This window comes from Adiantum capillus-veneris, chromosome 24, assembly GCF_014529385.1.
Source record: "Adiantum capillus-veneris isolate H3 chromosome 24, ASM1452938v2, whole genome shotgun sequence".
Taxonomy (NCBI): domain Eukaryota; kingdom Viridiplantae; phylum Streptophyta; class Polypodiopsida; order Polypodiales; family Pteridaceae; genus Adiantum; species Adiantum capillus-veneris.
Window position 1 is genome coordinate 8,699,914 of NC_140954.1, and position 20,022 is coordinate 8,719,935.

At 46.1% G+C, this 20,022-nt stretch overlaps 1 protein-coding gene across 5 annotated transcripts in view; it reads left to right on the forward strand.

Moving 5' to 3' along the window:
• The window catches only part of ECA3 (endoplasmic reticulum-type calcium-transporting ATPase 3), a 215,251-nt gene that overhangs the window by 184,565 nt on the left and 10,664 nt on the right, over positions 1-20,022 (forward strand). The gene's annotated exons all lie outside the window — the stretch shown is intronic.

The window sequence follows — 20,022 nt, forward strand, 5'->3', positions numbered from 1 at the left end:
TTTATTACAATACTTTCTGGGATGTGAGTATTTGGTCTCATAAATCAGCAAGACGTGCAGAGTTTTTCATCAAGGTAGTGTTGGGACATCTATTATGGCAAGGGAGGTGAAAATTTTATGGTTCACCTTTGTATTCCGCAGACCACCCGTTCAAGTCATCACCCTACAGAAAGCTTTGGCCATCGTAGGGCAAGATGTGCCACAGAACTAGCCCCTCCAGGCATCAGCTACAGAGAGCCTTTTAGGGTGAGATGTGGGCATGGAGAAGGACTGTGCCTATGGCTGCCACATCATCAGTAGATCAGAGCCATTTTTGCTTGTCATACCCTCGTAACTCTTAAAGGATCCTTTGGATAATCTTGTTGCTACTTTCAGCCTGGGCTGTCCATTGCATCTGGGATAACATGGTGTAGATAGTACCGATGACATGCTACATGTCAATTGTGCGGAGTCTTTGGGTGTAGACTGCTACTCGAGGAGAGTCGGAGACCATTAATAAACATGAGTGCTAGAAATCAAGGAAACAGGAGTGGGGCCAAGATTTTGCCTTGCGGGTTTTTCTTGCCTGAGGATAGCTTAAAGACTATTTTTCTTTGTTTTTTGTTATTTTTTGTTTGTATGCTGTTATCTGACACATAAAGTTTTTGATTATGTTGTCAATGTCCAACAGTAGTTCCTGTGCTGCTCTGGTGCCTTCTGTAATTTTGTTATTAAATTCTGATGGCATGAAAGTGGATTTTCTATCAGTACTGCCTCCTATTGTATACTCAGAATCCCAGCATGCCTTAAAGACATTCGGGGAGTAGTAGGTTTTTGAGAGTCAATTATTTGATTTTGTGTGAGAGCTCTGAACCATGCTTAATATGTATCTTTTCATCATTTGAACTTATCAACAACTTGACAGGAGGGAAGGCCATGGCTTTGTTGGTCACATGGGCATGGAAAGCCCTCTCATGGCTCCATCCGTGGAGTGAAAATGTCTTGTTTGGGCATCCAAGGTCATGGGAACTCTGGAGACCTTAAAGTTTTTTCCATACAGTAACAAGAAAAGCGATACGTGAAGAGTGAAGTGTGCTTCAGCATTGCAAGGATAAATGTCTATTGCTGTGCAGTCTCAATGCTATCATTGATATCTAGGTGAAGATTAGAGCTCTAGGTTTTTTCAACGATAGAGAGTAATTCAATATAGGAAAGGATGATGTCTGTAGGCTGTGATCAGTTTTGTCCTTATTTTATTAAGAAGATGCAAGGCCGTATCCAATACTTAGCTTTTGAACTAAACCAACTAGCCTTCTTGTATTGGCATTTCGCGTGTCATACCCTGATAACCTTGTTGCTACTCTCAGCCTGGGCTGTCCATTGCATCTTCAAGCGACTCTTTATTTCCTCTTGGCTAATTCAGGAGTACGAACGAGATGTGATTACCGCTTGGAACCATCTTCGGATGTCCAAGGCCAACACTTTGGATACTTATTGTGAGAGATTTTGGGATGCTTTTCTACCTGCCTCTTCTTTTAAGGTGGTCACTTTTAAGCAGCAAATCGAGTGATTTTGCTGTGGACTTCCCAAAGAGATCCGAGATTACTTGGGACATGCTAAGCAAGGATTTGCTATGCATTCGGGTAACCGGACTCACCCCACTGATCACGTTTTGACACCATTGACCGGACAAAATTCGACAAATGATACAGAAGAAGAAGGAAGTTTCAGAAAAAGAAGGACGCACGACCTCGATTGACCGAGGAACAGAAATTAGAATACCTCAAGGAAGGGAAGTGCTTTGATTGTGGAGAACAAGGACACATTTGCAAGGTGCCCTAAAAAGGCACAAAGGGGACAATTAGAAGATAGGCTAGAGAGCTCCAAAGCAGCCGAAGAACATGGCAGAAAAGGAAAGATGAAAGCAGGACTAGTACCAGATTGTGAGGGGACCGACTCAGATCAGATAGATGAAAGCACAGAACTTTGCCACGCATGGGGCAAACTACGAGATCAAGAAGCCTTCATCTTCTTTGATGGAGGAGCCAAGGCCAACTTCATTTCACTTGAATTGGCGGCTCGACTTGGAATTACTGTGACAGAACGGAGCCACAGGCGGAGGTAGTTCTAGCGGCACCCAAACGGGATGTTGCCATTACACTTGTCATTGGTAAACTCCGTTTGCATTGTCAGGGGTATTTAGGGCACGAGGACTTTTACATCATGCCTTTGGAAGGGTGTGATGTCCGCCTAGAAATCCCTTGGTTCCACATGAACAATGCTGATTATGAAGCAAGGAAAGCTACTTTGAACAATGAGAAGGGCAGGAAAATTATTCAGTACCGATGTAAATTGGAGTCTGAATTGGAAAAGGAATGACAAGAATTATTCAGTACCGATGTAAATTGGAGTCTGAATTGGAAAAGGAACGACAAGAATTTTTGTACACACAAGCTGATTGTTTCTCTGAAGGCCTATTGGGCAAGTTACCTCCACCTCGTCCTGAGGACCATACTATTTATTTGATTCTTGGAAGTACACCACCAAACTGGCCACCTTATCGAGTTAGCGGAGCCTTGAATGAAGAAATCCTCTTGCTTTAGCAGAATTGATCTAAAGAGTGGATATCATCATATCCGAATTGCTCCGGGGAATGTTTACAAGACAGCTTTCCGGACAACCTTTGGTTTATATGAATATTTGGTTATGCCTTTTGGACTTACGAATGCTCCAGCAACATTTAACCGAATGATGGATAGGATTTTCAGGGTGTGGACACTTTCTTTGACGACATTATAGTTTTTTCCAAGAATGAAGCAGAGCATAGACATCATCTGCTACAGGTCTTTCAAGCATTGCAGAAGCATAGATTGTTTATCAACGCGAAAAATATTGCCCGAGATACATTTCTTGGGGCACATCGTCTCAGCAGAAGAAGTGCAGATGGACCAAGCCATAATTGAGACTATTCGCGATTGGCCTGACCTAAAGAATGTTGATGAAGTTCAAAGCTTTTTGGGCTTGTGCTCCTATTATCGGTGGTTCATTCGAAAGTTTGCAAAGATAGCTCCTCCTTTGCATTTACCGACTCTGAAAGGAGTCCCTTTCACGTGGGGATTGACGCAGGTTTACCGCTTTTCAGACCCTCGAAGAGAAATTGACTACCGGACTAGTGTTGGCTTTGCAAGACTTGCAAAAGCCATTCGAAGTTTATTGTGATGCTTGTGGTCGTAGTCTGGGCGTAGTTTTGATGCAAGAAGGCCACGTCGTTGCTTACGAGAGCAGGATGTTTTCACGTCCAGTGTTGGTAGCACAGGTTTATGAAAAAGAGCTATTGTTAGTATCCATGCTCTTACAAAGTGGCGACACGATTAACTCGGAGCTGATACGGATCATCTTAGTTAACGCTACTTATCCATGTTCAGGGACATAAGAACTTAGTGGCAGATGCATTGTCTCGAAAGCCCTTGGTTTTGCCTATTTCTGCGATACATCACCGAAGCTTCGAGGATATGGTTGACCAGTACACCATAGATCCTGACTTTGCTAACATTCTGAGTGGGGAGACAATTTAGGCTATTTTATACGAGATGGCTATTTGATGCGGAAAACAATGTTGTGTGTTACGTAGCCTTTGAGGGAAAAGGTTTTTACAGAGTGCCATTGTCCACCTTTTACGGGCCACGCGGCATAGATACCGCCTTGAAGGGTATTGGGCGTTACTTCTATTGGCCGAGGCTCAAAAAGGATGTGGATGACTTTGTTTGCAGTTGTTTAGTATGCCAAAAGGTCAAGTTTGACAGGCATAAGGCACTAGGACTTCTACAGCCTTTGCCCATTCCCTCCCGCCCTTGGGAAAGCATTGCTATGGATTTCATTTTTTTATCTTCCCAAGACTCAAAGTGGTCACGATGGCATTTGAACAGTTATTGACAGGTTTAGCAAGCAAGCTCACTTTATTTCAGTAAAGAAGACGGTCAATCCTGATCATTTTGCGAGACTGTTCATTGCACAGATTTTTCGGTTACATGGCATGTATAAGTCGATAGTTTCGAACAGAGATCCCCGATTCACAAGTTTGTTTTGGAGGTCCTATTTACGAGTTTGTTTTGGAGGGCAATCTAGGAGAACATTGCCACGCAGTTGCAATTCTCATCCTCATCCCGCCTGCACAGACAGATGAGTAATCTGAGATACCCAATTCAGTGATTTTGGATTTATTGAAGTCTTACATTTCAGGTCAGAAGACTCAATGGGAAAAGTACTCACCTTTGGTGGAATTTGCCTACAATAACACGGTTCACTCTTCGACGGGGAAGGCTCCATTTGAGGTAATCGAAGGTGCTAAGAAGGTACCTCCATTGCTAAGCACCAAGGACAAGATTTTTGAAGCAGATCAGTACACGAGGGATTTGGACACTGCTTTTTCCAAGGTTTGCGAGGCTCTAGAAAAGTCTCAAGCACAGCATAAGAAGGCAGCAGATAAACATCGACGCGACTTGAAGTTAAAGGAGGATGACCGGGCTTTATTACATTTTGAGAAGGCACGTTAAGGAAACGGAAGGGAAAGGAGCGGCTTTCTCCAAAGCTTAGCACGAGGTATTATGGCCCTTTCCAGATTCAAGAAAAGATAAATGATGTATCCTTCAAACTTAAGTTGCCAAATACTTGGAAGATTCACAATGCTTTTCATGTGAGTCTCTTGAAACTTTTTAAGGGTGAGGTGCCAGTTGACAGGGAGCCTAATGAGCAACCTGAAGTGGAAGAGAGCGAGGAGATACTCGTTCCAGAACAGATACTGGCTCATAAAGAAAGGGAAGTGAAAGGTAAACTTACTCGGCGGTTCTTAGTGAAATTTAAGAACTATCCGGCATTGATGCAAAGTGGATGGAGGAGTACCAAGCAGATACTCCTCAGATATTGGAACTTTACCTTGAGGCTTATGGCTTAGCTGCGTCTATTCCAAAAGATCCCACAGATGAGCAGAGTTGAATCTGGTGCAGACGGGACTGCGCAAGAGGGGAGTCACTCCGGCGCTCCGCTCCTTTGTCACAGATTACCTTGAAGGAATAAAGTCACTAATTTCCCTTTGGACTTCAGGGATACTATTGTGCTGAGTACTCTCTTTGATATGATGGGAGTCAATTATGTGGAAAGTATCCTTGTAGTACTTAACTTGAGTATTCTGTTGTATGACTGTATGAATAAGGAAATTTCGGGCCGAAATTGAATCTGATTGATGTGTACTCTCTCATGTGATTATGTTTGAGTGCTGGATTGAAGGACGAAATGACTGCAGAATTTCGGTCTTGGGATTTCTATAGACATGATCGCAATAAGAATTAGCTAATCCGACATCAGTGAGGTCCAGTGTGGATCTAGATGCGATTGCTAAATACGTTGTGAGGAATCATGGTCTTAGATCTGGAATGAATTTTTATGTGATCTGATTTGGATATGATCTGACTATGCATTGACTGAGTGATCTTTGAGCAAGTGCTAGATTAGTGTTGTCTATTGCGTCGGTACTTAGAGTCAATGTCTACTGAATTGGTTTATGCCCTCTATCTGTTTTTGTAGGCGTAATCGAGGGCAATTACAATTCTTTCAAGAGGGGGGTATGTCACAAATTGATGACGTGGCATGCCAAACTGGATCCAGTTATAAGTTGTCCCAACTTATAGGGTCCCATCCAATGGTGCCCTAGGGACATTAGATTAATTAGAAAAAAGCATTGGCTGGCTGTACGGACGCCCGGAAATCACGTTGGCAGTGCTGACATGGTAGAGTGCGGAATTCCACAATTTGTGCAGACTGAATTTAGGGCCAGCTTTTGGGAGTCATTGCTATTGAATTTGAAAGCTTTTCATGTAACTGCTTTTCCATGGCCAAGGGCCTTTAAATAAGACCCTGGGCCACTCTCTGGCTTAGATGTGTTGACGAGCCTACGAGCAGAGGACCCGCGGGCAACTGTACTTTGCTCAAGCATTAATATAAAAAGAAACACTGAAAGGGGCGCCAGTCTTTGGGGCCAGTCATCTGGGCACGGAACAACGCCGAGCCGTGTCAACTCAATTGAACTGTGATTTAAGTGAAGTATTTTAAATTGATTCTCTCTCGTGCGGCATGCGAGATTCTCGACTTGGACTACCCAAGTCTGTTACACCGTGTAGGCCCTAAAGACGGGTGCCCCTCTTGGTATTTTTCTTAATTCAATTGAAAACAAACAATCCAAACACTTAGACTAGACTCCCACCAAGCTCTCCAAACCTCTCAAGGGCTGAAATTGCAGGTTTTTGACCCAATTTTGGCAGCATAACGGCACCAAAATCTTTGTAGGTCAAAAGTACAAGTCTAGTATGGATTTTAGAAGCTTTCCAATGAGCCGTAAGTAAATGTCAGCGTGCTGTAATTTCCTGTTTTGGTCAGTGACAGGTGCCCAAACTCATGTATAACCACCCCAAGGCTTCCTCGAAGCTTCCCAAGTGATATCTTGCAGTTTGGTGCGAAACCCTAAACCAGCAAATAAACGCAGCAAGCTGAAATTCTCTGTTTTGGACCGTTTTGAGCAGAGCAAACACGTCTATGAGTGTGTGAGGAGCTCTTGCATGCAATGGGACACTTCCCTTTTGATTTGGACGAGTTTTTGCGGGAGAAAACTCTTCTGTTCTGCGACCCGCCGCGATAGAACTGTACGTACTTGTTGGGGATTAGGAGTTAGCTAATCCAGCTGTTGTTCAGAAGGGCTCTTGCCATGGCAAATGCGCTTAAAACCCACAAGATTGTACATAGTTATCTGAGGAGCCCAACTAGTGGGGCATTACCATATGTGTAAGGGGGGGAAGAGATGCACGAGAGCGGAATCATCGTGCTACATGAGACAAGGGAGGAGGCAAGCTTTGAATTAAAGCTGTGAACCTAAAAATCCACTCACGAAAAACCAAAAAACAGCCCCCTCTCTCAATTTGGGCATCTCCAAGCTGGTGGGCCTGAGCTTCCGGGTCTTGAGTTGTCGAGCAGGTGGGTCTCCTTCTAACATGTGTCCAATATGCCCCTTACGGTTCAATTTCCTAACCCCTCCCAATGTATAAAGTTGTCTGTGACTTGCTGCATGGACCAGATTCTATTTAGGCGGACACATGCTGGCATACTCATTAGAATTTAGTGCTAACTGGCCGGACTAGTCACCGACTGACCGACCTAGTTCCGCAATGTGAGAAACCCGTTTGGCTGCACCGGTTGCACAGTGGCCATGCAATGTCCACTTGCACCTTTTCAAGGTTTTTGGGGAAAACAAGCAAAAACAAAACAAATAAAAATTTGTAATATATCGTTAAAGAAGACAACAAGAAAAAATACACCTTCTGGTGATAGCATTTATCATTTCTAAGAGTTGTTTTCTGTAATTCTTCCCGCTTCAATGGCATCCGACTCTCATAAGCTACTGTGTGGCCATCCTGCATCAAAACAACTCCCGAACTTCTTGCACATGGAAGTATCAAAACAAGTTGTATGTAGTCAACTTCTGCTTTATCGTTCCAACATTGCAATCGAAGTAGGTTTCCAAGAGGACGGCACACTTTGAGAGTAACGGCATGCAATGGTGTAAAAATCACTGCAATTTCTGATAAGAACACATCCCCAAGAAACTTTGTACATCATGTACATTCTTCTTATCTAGTCTTTGTTGGGCCAAGGCTTTCTTTGAAGAGAGCAGCAGAGACTAGATTGACTAGAGCATATGCGGCCTTGGGAGGATTGGAGAGGATGTGTTCGTAGGTTCAATTCCAAGAACCCCGAACAAAACTCTGGCTCTTTGAGACCTTAGTAGCTTCAACTATGCTCTATGGGTTTCAGGTTTGGGGACCCTTTGTAGGTCAGGATGGGTGGAGAGGTATGGAGAGGCCCTTGGTATCTACGATCTCTCGGTTTATTAGAGCCTAGGCCTCCGTGCCACATAAGAACATTAGAGCAGAGTTAGCGCCCACGACCCCCAATGGAGGTAGGGGCGCTTACTAGATCAGTCTCCTTCATGCACAGCTTATGGGATACTACCACTAACCAAAGACTAGATTGGCCCTTGAGTCCTCCAGACAGCTAGTTTTATAGGGGAAAACATCATGCTGGTATGCATAGATGTCATCATGGTTCTAGATATATGATTCAGCATCTAGAATGGACAACTTACCCCCCTTCCAATACTCCCTAGATGCACCATCGCTGTCTCTTATGCGAGCTGAGATTACTACTAATTGGCCAGGACCTGACCCAGTTGTGTACACTAGGAGGACATGGATAGAACCGGCACAAGAGCTGGGTACGAAGATACCTTTCTGTGACGGGGACGGGCAACCACGTGCAACGGAAAAGAATAGACTGAACAACTTTAAGCACTTCAAATAACAACTAGATTGAAAGAGATACAGTGCACAACACATGAGACGGGGCCTTTCCGTATTTCTTTACATTGCGTCTAGAGTTGCCTGTGCGAATTACGAAAATCCATACACGTGCCATGTCAGCAGCATAAAACGCGAAAATCTCTACAGTTTGCCACGTGGCACTGCAGCGCAAAACGGGCGTCCGAACAGTTGCCACATGATCATGCTCCACGCAAATCTGTGTGTGTGGGTCCCGCTTTATTTAATCTCTCTAGGTCACTTGGGCCCCCATCGAACAGGGTCCCATAAGTTGGTGGGAACTCCTCTTCAAAAATAGGCCGCTCGTCAAGACTTTGCAAGTTGGTAAAACTTCTTTGGTTGCTTCTGCTTCTTCTGTTGTAACAAATTTGGACACTCCAAGTCAAGATTCTACCGCGACAGAGCAGAGATTCACTTCAAAATAGTTCACAGTTCACAATTGATTTGACACGGCCTGACGGAGTTTTGTGCCTAGAGATATTGGCCCCAAAGACTGGCGCCCCTTTTGGTATTTCTTTTTGTATTAATCTGAGTTCAAAGTACAAGAGAGTGGGAGGGTTCTCACTCTCAGACTCTGCGTCCAGATGCTCTGCAGAGTGGGAGCCGTACCCACTTATTTATAAGTTTACAAGGGATGCTAAAAGCTGAGCCCCAAAAGCTACCATACTTTAAAAAGCATTAAAAAATAAAGCAAATATTCAAAAGCTTCTAATCTTTGCGTAGAACTTTCAACCAGCCTTGCGTAGGAAAAAGTTGTCTGTACAGTTGCCGCAAATCACGCCATAAAACGCGGAATTCCATACAGCATGCCACGTCAGCAACTTAGCGTAATTCTCGGAATTCTGCAGCCACAACCGGGGTGTGTGTGTTTTTCTGTTGCCCAAATGGCCACGCCACGTCACCGGTTTGAGACATACCCCCCTCTTGAAAGCATTGTAATCGCCCTCGATTACGCCTGCAAAATAGTTAGAGGCCATAAATTGTCTTAGCAGACACTAACCGTGGTCCGTTAGTACCGACGCACTAGGAACACACATATAGCACATGTACCAATTGACAGTCACATCACAGGACATCACATAACAAATCACATTCAAAAATTCATTCGAATCTTAGACCGATTAACTAGATTCGCATGATTCGAATGATTAACGCTTCTGTCTGTTTGCAGGCGTAATCAAGGGCGATTACAATGCTTTCAAGAGGGGGGTATGTCACAAACTAGGTGACATGGCATGGCCCTGGGCATGTGGCAACAAACCCAGCAAACACACACCTGTGAAATGCGGCAGTGACGTGGTAGAAATTCCGGATTTTCCGCACTGTACGGCAGCTATACGGAAATCTCAGCTTTTGCGCTGTGAAAAAAAGAAGTGAAAATCTTGCGTAATAATTTGGAAAGCTTTTTGGAGACTTCCTTTATTTTAAGCCTATTTTAAAAGAGCTTTTGATTCTGGCAGCTTTTGGGGCTCTGCTTTTGGCATCCCTTGTAATCAATAAATAGATGGGCAGGGCTTCCACTTCTCAGAGCATCTGGACGCAGAGTCTGAGAGTGAGAACCCTCCCACTCCCTTGTACTTTGAACTCAGATTAATACAAAAAGAAATACCCAAAGGGGTGCCAGTCTTTGGGGCCAATATCTCTAGGCACGGAACTTTGTCGGGCCGGGTCGAATCAATTGTGAACTGTGAACTGTTTTGAAGTGAATCTTTGGTGTGTCGCGGTAGAATCTTGACTTGGAGTGTCCAAGGTTGTTACAGTTGGGTATGGGTAAAGGCTGTAACAATCCCTGTGCTTTATGCCTATCAAACTTGACCTTCTGGCATACCAAGCAACTACGTACAAAATCGTCCACGTCCTTCTTGAGTCTCGGCCAAAAGAAGTATCTCTCCACACCTTTCAAGGTGGTAGCAATGTCGCGGTGACCCGAAAAAGGTGGACAATGGCATTCGGTTAAAACCTTTTCCCTCAAAGGCTGTGTAACGCACAACATCGTTTTCTTCATCAAGTAGCCATTCCGAATGGAATAGCCCGCTACTACCTCCCCATTCCGTATCCGAGTGAAAATATTTGCAAAACCTGTATCTGTGGCATACTGATCGACCATATCCTTGAAGCTCCTATGATGTATCGCGGAAATAGCCAGAACCAACGGCTTACAAGACAAAACATCTGCCACCAAATTCTTCTATCCCTCCACATGGACAATTTGGAAGTGAAACTGTGACAATATGTTCGCCCACTGCATATGCTTTTCCGATAGTTTCTTCTGTGACAAGAAGTAGCGTAAACTCTGGTAATCTGTGAAGACCGTAAAATTGGCTCCGAGTAGGTAGTGTCGCCACTGAGAAAGAGCATAAATAACCGCCAAAAGATCTTTGTCATATATCTGTGCTGTCAATTCCAGCCTTGAGAACAATCACCTATCATAGGCATCGACATGGCCTTCTTGCATTAAGACAGCACCTAGACTATGACCACTAGCATCACAATATACTTTGAATGACTTCTGCAAATCCGGCAAAGTCAAAACTGGTCCTGTAGTCAATTTCTCTTTCAATGTCTAAAAGGCAATCACCTTTGTGGGTCCCCACGAGAAAGGGACTCCTTTCTATGTCAAGATATGCAAAGGGGAAGCAACCTTTGCAAACTTTCTAATGAACCGCCGGTAGTACGAACATAAGCCCAAGAAGCTTCTAACTTCATGGACATTCTTCAAATCGGGCCAATCACGGATAGTCTCTATCTTGGCCGGGTCCATCTGCACTCCTGTTGCTGAGACGATGTGTCTCAAAAAGTGTATCTCGGGTAGGAAAAATTCACTTTTCTTTGCATTGATCACTAACTTGTGATCCCGCAGAAAGACGTGTAGCAGATGTGCTCTATGATCTGCCTCATCCTTGGAGAAGACAATAATGTCATCAAAGAAAGTGTCCACAAAAGATCTGTACTCTCTGAAGATCTTGTCCAGCATTCGGTTAAAGGTCGTTGGAGCATTGGTAAGCCCAAAAGGCATCACCAAAAACTCGAATAAACCGAAGGTTGTCCGAAAAGCTGTCTTGTAGACATCTCCCCGCACGATTCGGATCTGATGATATCCGCTCTTCAAATCGATCCTGCTGAAACAAGAGGATCCCTGTAGTCGGTCTAGAATATCATCGATCCTAGGAATCGGAAATCGGTTCTTGATGGTGGTTTTGTTGAGAGCTCTATAGTCAATGCACATTCTCCAAGATCCGTCTTTCTTCAAAACCAACAACACCGGAGAGCAGTAAGGTGAAGTACTCGGCTGGATAAGACCCTTTTCCAAGAGGTCTTTCACTTGGTTTATAATCTCTTCATTCTGGGCTCAGGCACACCTCACCGGCTCAGCTCACACTGGTGAGGTGGCCGGTTTGGTGGTGTGCTTCCAGGTATCAAATCAGTAATATGATCCTCAGGACGAGCTGGTGGCAACTCGCCTAGCAAGCCCTCAGAAAAGCAATCGGCATGAGTGTGGAGAAAATCTTGGCTTTCTTTATCAAGTTCTGACATATTTGTCCTATGTTCATTATTCAACTATTTCAAAAAGATCGAGTAAACAAACAGACTCGACTTCATTAATTTTGAAACAGCCAAAGCCGATACAATAGGGACGGACTCGCCCTTAAGTTTCACATCAAGTAGAATTGTTCAGCCCTTTTCTGTAGTCAAAGTCGCTTTTCTCGTCCGATAGTCGACCACGGCGTTGTTCTATGGTACCAGGGAATTCCCAGGAGATGATCACAACCTTCTAAGGGCATTATGTAGAAGTCCTCGTGTCCCAAATACCCCTGACAACGCAACCGAAGTTTGCCAATGACAGGTGTAATGGCCACGTCCTTGCCAGGTGCCGCTAGAACCGCCTCTGCTAGTGGTCCCATCCGATCGGGTGTAATCTCGAGCCGCGCCGCCAATTCAGGTGAAATGAAGTTGGCCTTGGCTCCTCCATCAAAGAAAACCAGGGCTTCTTGATCTTTCACTTTGCCCCAAGCTCGGCAAAGTTCTGTACTCTCATCAATCATGCTAGAGTCAGTACCCATGCAATCTGGAACCAGTCCTACTTTCATCTTGCCTTTTCGTCCATGTTCCTCAGTTGCTTTTGCACTCTCTGGCCTCTCTTCATCTTGTTCTTTTTGTCCTTGTTCCCCGCATCCAAAACACTTCCCCTCTTTAATGTAGTTGGCTCTCTCCCGAGGAGTGAGCCGGGGTCGTGCATCCTTATCTTTCTGATCTTGGGGGCTCTTCTTCTTTCTACTTTCATTTTTAGAAGTCTGCTCGGTTTTCTTCGTCATGATCTCATCTGTGGGGTAAGTCAAACTGCCCGAGTGTATGGCAAAGCCCCGCTTCGCATGACTCATCAGTATTTGAATAGAATCGGACTTTTGCTATAAGCAGTGATCTCGGATCTCTGTAGGAGGTCCCAAGGTAAACCGCTCAATCTGTTCTTTAAACGAGATCTTAAATGAAGAAGCGGGTAGAAAAGAGCTCCAAAATCTCTTGCAATATGCGTCCAAGGTATATTTCTTGGTCATGCGAAGATGGTTCCAAGCAGTTCGTATGTCGCGTTCGTACTCCCGAGTCAACCAAGAAGAAATAAAAATCCTTTTATATTTCAGCCATTTAGCTGGCGCTTTCTTGTTCAATAGAAGAGTGGACCACCATGTTCAAGCATTTCCCTTGAAGTAAGAGGTAGCCCTCCGAATCTTGGAGTGCTCATAGTAATGCCCTCCAGAGAAAGCTATATCAAACTGCTTTATGAAGGCCAAAGTTCTCGAAGCATCTCGGAATCCAGAAAAAGTGTCAAATTTAATTGACTGTCCACTTCTTTATATTCTCGAACTTTCTTGCTTTTATCCTCCAGAAAGTCATATTGGTTAGCTTTATAGAAATTCTTCTTCTTTGCATGAAATCTGTGATCATCGGAGTCTGAACTATCTGAAGACGAGTCCTCTGTAGAACTGTGTCCAAGTTTGTTACGGTGGTATCAGAGCGCGGCCGATTTCTCTTCTATCGGGAAACCCGATCCTTTTTCTAGCGACACTTATGGATTCAAACAGAGATCAGTCGACTTCCTCTGCATTTGGGGATGTGGTAGGAGATCACGAAGAAGATTCTCATGGACACCTCTGTAGAACTGTCGCTTCCTCTGTCTATTCAAAGACGGCTTCAGACCCCTCTTCAAAGTCATGAGCTATCAATACCAGAGATGCCTTGGAGTGTATCTACTTTAGTTACATAGACATAGAGACAGAGATCTGAAGAGAGACAATCCCAAAGACAGATTACCGATTACTTCACACCAGACACAAGGGAAATAGAGGAGCAGCCACCACTGCAAGGCTCAGCTCATACTCACACCCACGGTACGCTCATCGACCGAGCATTGGAGCTAGGGAGATCGAGATGTCGGCGACTAGGGAGAGGAGCTTCACAGCATCGACAGAGAGTGCAGCAAAGGATTCGAGCCATACTATCTCGACATCCAGAGTACAGATGAGGATAGACTCGTGACCCATTATATCACCCCCTTTTGTACTGGGCACTGATTGTATTAGTGATCACACATACCTCACACAGTTCCAGCTAGTAGCACTCCTAGATTGATTTTACCATCTCTTTTTTTGTACCAAGAAATGGTATCAGATTCACCAGTCTGTAACGGTTTGGTCTCATAGGTCATTTTGGCCTATAAAGACGTTAATATATCATTCCATCTCTCTCTCTCTCTCTCTCTCTCTCTCTCTCTCTCTCTCTCTCTCTCTCTCTCTCTCTCTGAGGGAGGAGATACGAGCAGCAAGGCTGACAGGTTTTAGGAGGGGTTTTTCTACTCTTGACTACATTCTGACAATTATAGCCATTATTGAGGGCAGGTCACATGGGAGATGGATCTATTGTAGCTTTGTCGGTTTTTGCAAAGCATTTGACACAGTACCTAGAGCTAGATTGATGCACAGATTGCAGGAGATAGGAGTACCCACAAAGTTGATATGGGGTATCATGGCAATATACAAGTCAGTATTGGGGCATGTACGCACTCCAGAGGGGTTATCTACTTTGGTTCACTCCACTATCGGGGTGAAGCAGGGCTGCCCGCTATCTCCTACACTATTTGGTATGTATGTGGATGAGGTTTTTGACTACATTGAGAGAGATGGTGGTACTCATACATTGTATCAGATTCACCACTTTGTAACTTTTTGGTCTCATAGGTCACTTTGGCCTTTTGAAGACGTTAATATATCATTTCATTTCATCTCTCTCTCTCTCTCTCTCTCTCTCTCTCTCTCTCTCTCTCTCTCTCTCTCTCTCTCTCTCTCTCCATGGGTTTGGACTCTCTCTCTATTTTAAGGGTTTCGTCATCTCTTTTTTGCTGTTTTTACGATTTCGTCACTGTTTTTTAGCTGTTTTTAGGGTTTCAAATCTGTTTTTTAGGGTTTCGTAACTGTTTTTTGCTATTTTTTTGGGTTTTTCTTTTTTTTATTGTTTTTAAGGGTTTTAAATATTTTGTTTTTCTGTTTTTTAATGTTTTGAAGCCGGTTTTTCTCTGTTTTTTAGGGTTTCACAAGCGTTTCTTGTTGATTTTTACAGTTTCTTGATTTTTTATTTTATTTTTTTGTTTGGGTCGTTTTAGTCTCTCTCTCTCTCTCTCACATGGTCTCCCTCCATTGGGCTACCCAGTTTTCACATGGCCTCCCCAGTGGCTATAGCCCGCCTCCCTCTCAACATGAAGTTCTGGATCACCAGCAAGTAGATATTAACACTTGAAGTTGAAGTGAAGGAGTAGGAAGAAAGAGATGGAGGCAGCTGTGCGGCAGCATCTGTTCTCTCTCGCTCCCCATGAGGATCGTCTCATGGAACGTGCAGGGATTAGGTGGGCCCCAATTTCAGCGTCAGAGCGGCCGATTGCGTCAGGAGCTTCAGCGTTTCCTTGTGGGAGGAGAGGTTGATCTCCTTATGCTACAGGAGCATCATCTGTGTGAGAGCCACATTAGACGATGTGGTCAAGTCTTGCGTGGACGATATGATACTTTTTGGCCAGTTGCTTTTGGACCTGGAGGCATCCAGGGTGGGGTATGTATGACTATTGCGGAGTCTTTACAGCAGACCATTGTAGGCAGAGAGATTATTGTGCCAGGCAGGTCTTAGTGAATCACTATGCAGGTTCAGGGTTGCCTTGTGGGGTTCCTGAACATATATGCGCCCAATGTTGCGAGTGCACGAGCAGATTTTTGGTCACAGATTGTTGAGTCTCTGTCGCAGGCAGAGCAGTGGTGCATAGGGGGTGACTTCAACATGTTGGAGGACCCTTCTGACAGGATTGGTGGTAGCTACGCTATTGTGCATGGAGTTGAGCTGGTAGCTTGGGAGAGGTTTTGTATGACTCTGAGGGTTTCAGATGTGTGGCAGCACTCTAGCTTTGTGAGGCCCCCAGGCAATTTGGCCTTCTTTCGCTCGGACCGCACAGTGGGAGGAGTGAACCTATCGCGGATAGATCGCTCCTACACCCTAGTGACCATTTCTATGACTTGGGTGGGACAAATGGCATTCTGGCAGGGACTTCCTTCTCGGAGCATGCACCCAGTGATCCTCACAGCGGCAGATAGGCAAAGGAGGGGGTGCACGATGCTTCACATCCCCTATAGGGTCTTGCTGGACTCTGCACTCAAAGAGCGAGTGAAGGCTCTTTGGACAAAGAGCTTAGACATGCAGGACTCTCCTGCTGACAGAGTGGCCTCAAGACTAGCGCAGCTTAGTCGTTTCTTTCTCCAGGAGTCTTTGGCTCGCCTGGCTGCAACGAGAGAGGAGGAGCATCGTCTCAGACGGGGCATTGCTTCCTTACAGAGGATGCAGGAGCAGCATCCAGACAGTCCTTGGTTGGAGGAGCAGTTACATACAATAGGCTCGCCAGGAGCTTATTAGCACAGAGGAGCGGTGCCATGAGTTTGCTTTCCATCGACAGGCATCTCAGTGGACGCAGGTGGGTGACAGAGTGACTGGTGCTTTCTTCGAGGCAGTGGGACCTCGGCATACGCATGCCAAGGTCAGTCAGTTGAGGAGGCCCGACGGGTCAGTTGCTTCAGAGCCAGAGGACATGCGTGCAGTTGCTATTGACTTCTACCGTGAGTTACTGTCTGCAGAGCCTCAGTCAGAGCATCAGGATGCATGCAGGGAGCAAGTGTGGGCATAGATGCCATGCCTTGTGACTGAGGAGATGCGTCAGAGACTTGAGCTGCCACTTCAGCTTGAGGAGTTGCACACGGCTCTTAGTGCACTCCCCCGTGGTAGCTGTCCAAGTGAGGATGGCTTGACTCCCAGTATTTTCTTGGAGTATTGGGGCTTGCTTGGCCCAGATCTCTGTAGTGCTTTCCAGTACATCTTGCACACATGAGAGATGCCTGACAGCCTGAGCGAGGGTCTGATCTACCTCATTCCCAAGGAGGGTGGCTCCTTGGATGAGATTTGACTGTGGCGCCCCATCACCATCCTCAACACAACCTACAAAATTCTTCCCAAGGCTCTGAGTTTGATGATCCAGCCACTTCTAGAGAGCCTCCACTTTTAGAGAGCCTTACATGGGACTCAGACTGGTTTTGTCAAGGAGCGTAGTATCCTTGACAACATCTTTACTTTTTGGGAGGCTTCTGTCCTAACGCGGCTTCGTGGTGAGGCTCTGGTGATTCTTCTCCTCGATTTTGAGAAGGCCTACGATAGAGTTGACTGGGACTTTCTAGAGGGCACTCTACGCAGGATGGGCTTTTCAGATGCTTAAATCAAAGGGGTGTCAGCTCAGACGGGCACACAGTCAGCTATTTTGATAGGAGGTAGAGGTGATCGTTTCATGCTCACACGTTCGGTCAGTAGGGGCTTTCGGATGTGTGGCTGCCCTCTTGCGCCTTCCTCTTTCTCTGTGCTGAGGCGATGAGCAGGTTTTTGGTGTCGTAGCAGGTTGGTTTGCGGGGCTTAGCACTTCCTATTCGGGGAGATGAGCTATTGGCCGTGAGTTTGTTGACGACTCAGCCTTGTACTTGGATGGCCAGAAGGCGAACCTTCACAGGTGTGAGCAGGCTCTTGAGACCTTCTGTTGTGCATCTGGCGCACTGATCAACTGGAGAAAGACAGTGGCTTTCTCGGTTGGTAGTGCTCCTGTACCCGATTGGATGCCAGGTGAAGGTTTCAGGTGGATTCCCCCAGGGACTGCAGTTCAGTACTTGGGCTGTCAGGTTGGTCTGGACTTGTCTCCCGAGCAGCAGATTGCTTCCCTCCTCCTGTCTATCAGGGGGAAGTTGTTACATTGGAGCTCCGCACGACTTTCTTTGGCTGGCAGAGTTGTAGTGGCCAACTAGGTGGTGTTGGCGACTACGTGGTACATCACTTCTTGCTAGATCTTCTCAAGTTCTTGTATCAGCCAGGTAGAGAGGTTGATCAGGAACTTCCTTTGGTCAGGATGTGACACTCAGATAGTCTGGGCCAAAGTGTCTTGGCAGGTCACTCTTCCTTGTTCACAGGGAGGGCTTGGGATCATAGACTCAGCACAGCAGAGCAGAGCCCTTCTTGGAAAGTTCGTAGTCAGAGGACTTCTTCTAGGTGAGTAGCCTTGGAAGGAGTTCTTGCTACAGCGGCTTCGTGCTAGGGTGCCTCAGGCAGGAGGCCCCTGGCGACCTTCGACCAGATGGATCTTCACTGAGATGCGCAGAGTTGGTTTGAGCAGGAGACTAGAGGACCGCTTGGCTGTGAGTTTGCTTCGATCTTGGGAGCATTTGCGGCGAGGCCTGGAGCAGCGACAGCCTACTTGCACGAAGGAGCGCTTACGACAGCCCCTTGTTTGGAACCCCATGGTTAGCACTTAGAGAGGCCACTTGCTTGGTAGTCGGCCTCATGTTTCCTAGGGTCCCATGGGAGCGGGTCGAGCACGCTCTTTAGGTGACTGGTTAGAGTTTTCAAACTTGTCAGAGGAGCTACAGGGTTTCCAGCTACAATGCATGAGAGGAGTGCAAAGCATGTGCCAGAACATCTCAGAGGCAGTACCAGCTGAGTGGCTCACGCCTCTCGAGCCACTAGCGTCTAGATGGATGGGAGCCTTCACGCGACTGGAGGTTCTCATCTCAGTTCGGGTCTGCTCAGAGACTCTTCCCTCCCTGTTTTTCGAGTTACACGGTGAGGGACGCTTAGAGCGAGTTGCAGTAGAGATCCCGCAGGTGGCAGAGTGTTGTTTTCAAAGGATCCGAGTGGTGAGCATCTGTGGGAGGACTTGTGTCACCAATCTTGACCCAGCAGCTCTTGAGACTGGACACTGGAGACTGTGGGCTTGGGAGTGTTGTCCATTGGCACGAGTACTTTGGGATCGTGGAGAGTGGCTTTGGAGGGACCCTTTCTCTTCTGCAGACCACCCAAGTGTCCCTTTCTTTTAGTACACTGTTCGATTGGGACGTCAGATACTGGCAGCACAGAGAGAGGCTCGCCCTGCTGCAGCACCTCATTGGCAGGAGGAGGGTCTCACAATTGAGTTCTTGGCAGCTTTTTGGGAGAGGTTGTGGGACTCTAGACAGCGGAGGCAAGTCACCTTGTTTCAATGGTTGGTTGCACACAGAGCTACATCAGTTGGGAGCTGGCTTGTGTATAGTGGTCACTCGGCCGCATGTGCAACTTGTGACCATCTTGTGGAGAGTCAGCGTCATTGTCTTTGGGATTGTCCTTTGGCACAGCAAGTGTGGCTTCGTGTTCTTCGGCTGATGCCTGCTCTTTCCACGGCTCAGTAGTACACTTGGGGAGCAGCTGCTTGGTCCAGTCTCACGGGCCCGTCACTACAGTTTGAGCTATCTTCCACCAGCAGGATGATAGTGATGTAGGGGGGGCGACCTACACTCCAGCCTGCCACAGAGCTTATTCCACAGGAGTGGTGCAGTGAGAGAGAGGAGTGCTGGGAGCTCATGAGTGGCCTGACACTCTGGTTCATGTGGCGGGCCCTCTGCTTCCGCATCTATGAGGCTCGCCCTGTACCACCAGCAAAGACCGTTCGCGATCTTTGGCTAGAGCTGATCCACACTCTCAGAGGACAGCTCGAGAGACTCCAGGGCAGCTCCGACCGCATGCGGGAGCGCAGAGAGGCTTTCCTTCGACTCTGGCGTCTTGGGCCTTTTTACACCATGGTCCAGGGTGTACTCAGATGACACTACCGTCCACCTGTGTGGCTTTTCCCTCCTCCCATCTCTTGATTTAGCCTCTTTGTACATTTGGTGTTTTTTTATTGGGAGAGTCTCGCCATCATGGTTGTTTTAGCCCTCTCTCGAAGAGGTGGTTGTATCCCTATGGGCAGTTTCATTAACTAATAGAAGGATCGTTTTCTCGGGGAAAAAAAAGAAAGAGATGGAGCAACCTTTCTTCAAAAGATGGAGGACTAGAAAGAGAAGAAGAACCTATGCGAAAGGATTTCTCACGTGGAAGAGCAAGCGGCTTCTCAAGAAGCCACAATATGAACTCTCCAAGGTGAACTTCTTGTAGTAACTCGAAGCCCTTTAGGCAGCCCACAACAGTACTTGTCTATCTGCTCAGTCAATGGCACAAATATGTAGGAGGTCACTGAGAGTAACACTTTACGAAACCT